Consider the following 3,235-nt stretch of genomic DNA (forward strand, 5'->3'; position numbering starts at 1 on the left):
TATCGTATACTCGTATTTCAGTTCCTAGCACCGTTCATGAGTTATATGTTCATTACTAATTTTTGTACATTTAATTGGTTTTATCCTATGTATTCTTTTTTTTTTATCTCTTTTTTTTCTATACCAAAGGTTTTATCACTCTTTCCGCCTGATGTTTGTCAGTGTGAGTCATCATCACTTGAGAAAAACGTTTGCGCAATCGAACGGAATTTTCTCATCCAATGTTATTTGGTCGGTCGAAAACGTTTCTGGGAATTTCCTCTACCAGTGTCTTGGTCTGCCGAAAACGTTTTTTTGGGATGGCGGAGACATTTCCAAACCAACTGTTGTGTTCTTTTAATGCTTGACCTCATCTGCTAACATTGTTCATATATGTGTGTGTGTGTGTGTGTGTGTGTGTGTGTGTGTGTGTGTGTGTGTGTGTGTGTGTGTGTGTGTGTGTGTGTGTGTGTGTGTTGTGTGTGTGTGTGTGTGTATGTGTGTATGTGTGTGTGTGTGTGTGTTGTGTGTGTATGTGTGTGTTGTGTGTGTTGTGTGTGTATGTGTGTGCTGTGTGCGTGTGTGTGTGTGTATGTGTGTGTTGTGTGTGTATGTGTGTGTATGTGTGTGTTGTGTGTGTATGTGTGCGTTGTGTGTATGTGTGTGTATGTGTGTTGTGTGTGTATGTGTGTGTTGTGTGTGTATGTTTGTTGTGTGTGTATGTGTGTGTTGTGTGTGTATGTGTGTTGTGTGTGTATGTGTGCGTTGTGTGTGTATGTGTGTTGTATGTGTATGTGTGTGTGTGTGTGTTGTGTGTTTATGTGTGTGTTGTGTGTGCGTGTGTGTGTGTCAAGCCTGTGAATACGCGGACAAAACCTCACACGAGAGAACACGCTTGTCCTCAAAGACTTAGCACTCCATTGGAATCTGAGAATCTGTCCCGACGAAGCAGTGCTGTGACACGACCTCGGACATCATCATGTGCTTCTATTCTTCTTTGCATTAATTTTATCACCGTTTGTTCAGCACGATTCCTCCGAGGTGTCTTCATGCACGTCCTCCGATGTACCGGCTCTTTGTTCCCTGTTTTCTGTCCATTCAGGTTTGTAGGAAATAGCTTTTTAAAGGTTTTAAAATCCCTTCAGCTTGGGTTTGAGAAAGGAATGAGACGTAATAGTGATAAAAAATAAACACTGTCATAATGTGAAATAAACTCTTTGATACTATATTATTTTATATTACATGAAACGAATATATAGCTACAATATGAATGGAATTCTGCTTCGTCTGATAAGGAAACACTCGGCGAGTTCGAAACGTCACGTATGATTTGATTTCATATCGTGACATTGTTTCCTTTTATTTTTGTTTGCGTGTTACTGTGTTGTGTTAGTGATAACGTTTGAGATTTTCATATATTACAAGTATCTGTCGTTCGATACTCGCAAGGCCTTTACTCACGGCATGACTGAAACACTAAACATAACTAAAAACTGTGATGTGCGCAGTAATAGACATATAAATTTATAAGATTAAATAAATCCAATTGATAAATAAACTTCATACCAATGTTTATATTCTATAATTTGTTATGTTTTCTTATATTATGTTATGTTCTCGCATGTCAATAAATATTTGGGCATCTTTTTCTGTTTGTATGAAATAAGGCTAGTCTAAGGCACAAATCGAGTACACATTAGGTTTGCCAGTTATCTTTTCACAGAAAAGAGAAGAAAGGAGGACGAAAGGGGAAAAAATGTATTACCCTACATTGGATGAGTAAAAGACACAGAAAAGAGATCGGAAAAAAATAGAATAATGATGATTAGACAGAAAAAAAAGGATTTAGCCCACGATTGGCAGGATCAAAGACACAGAGGAGAAGAACAGGAAAAAAAGACAGAAAGTAAACAAAACCTATAAAAACGAAAGGCTAGGATAAATTTTAAAAAGACGAACAGAGAAGAAAAAACAGAAAAAAGTGAGCCAGCAAGTGGATGGGTCAAAGGCACAGTCACCTTGGCCAAGCGGGAAGCAGAACGTCTGTGCCGATAGATATGACACAGAATTAATTAGTGATTCAGAACCCTTGCACTGAGCGTGGCAGTTCCAGCCAACAGCTAGGAAGTCACGCAGCCATGGTACCTGCAGGGAGAGAGAGAAAGAGGGGAGTGAGGAAAGAGAGGAAGAGGGAAAGAAGAGAAAGATAGTGAGAGGAGGGGTCGGGGGAAGAGATAGATAGATAGAGAGAGAGAGAGAGGAAGATAGTGAGAGATGGGGGAGAGGGGGTTAAGGAGAGAGATAGATAGAGATATATAAAGAGAGGGGGAGGGGAAGAGATAGATAGATGGAGGGGGAATGAGAGAAAGAAAAAGAGGGAGAGTAGAAAGTCAGTGAGACAGGGTGTAGGTCAGTGTAGGGACAGACAGAAAAGGAGAAAGAGAAAAAAAGAGGGAGAGAGACAGATAGACAAAGACAGACAGACATGCAGACGGACGGACAGGCAGACATAAAGAGAGAGAGAGAGGCAGGGACAAACAAACTAACAAACAGACAGACAAAGTAAAGACACAGGAGGAGAGTGGGGTACGAATTAGTGGTGTATGAACATTCAATATATTTAAAGTGATTATCAACAATACTGAAACGTGCATTCAGATAAGCCTCATTCACAGGTTCTAAACACTTGCAAGAGGTGTATAGTGTGACGTCATAAAGATCGTCTGTTAACCTATCTTTTGTGATTGTTATCAATTTAATACTTATGCTTCGGATTAAGATGGTTTTATTTGACATGATAATGTCCCTTATCAAAGAGGATTGAATGGTCATTGAAGAGAGGTAAGTTAGATCAATATTATGATAGTATTGTTATTTTAGCGTTATTTTGGCTTCTTCTTGGGGGGGGGGGGTAAGGGTGGTGGGCGAATCGAGTAAAATATATTTTTTTTTTCAATTAGCTTTTCTAGGAGCATTTTAAATCTAAGAAGAGAGTTATAAAGGTATAATTTGGGAGAGGGGGGGGGGGGAGGTAGACCTATGAGTGCAATCGCCAGCCAATTCTGATGTTAACAGAACAACGGTAAAGAAGACAGTGAATATTTCAGCAAAAAACATGAGACGGATATATCAGTAGAATATCATATCAGTTAGAACGTTAGCTTGTGTTATAATGTCAACAAATTGTAAGAAAAGTGATAAGTTAAATGCCACATATGTAGCAAGCAAGATTATAACATATCAAGATTATTACTAA

This window comes from Penaeus vannamei, chromosome 10, assembly GCF_042767895.1.
Source record: "Penaeus vannamei isolate JL-2024 chromosome 10, ASM4276789v1, whole genome shotgun sequence".
In the NCBI taxonomy this organism is placed as follows: domain Eukaryota; kingdom Metazoa; phylum Arthropoda; class Malacostraca; order Decapoda; family Penaeidae; genus Penaeus; species Penaeus vannamei.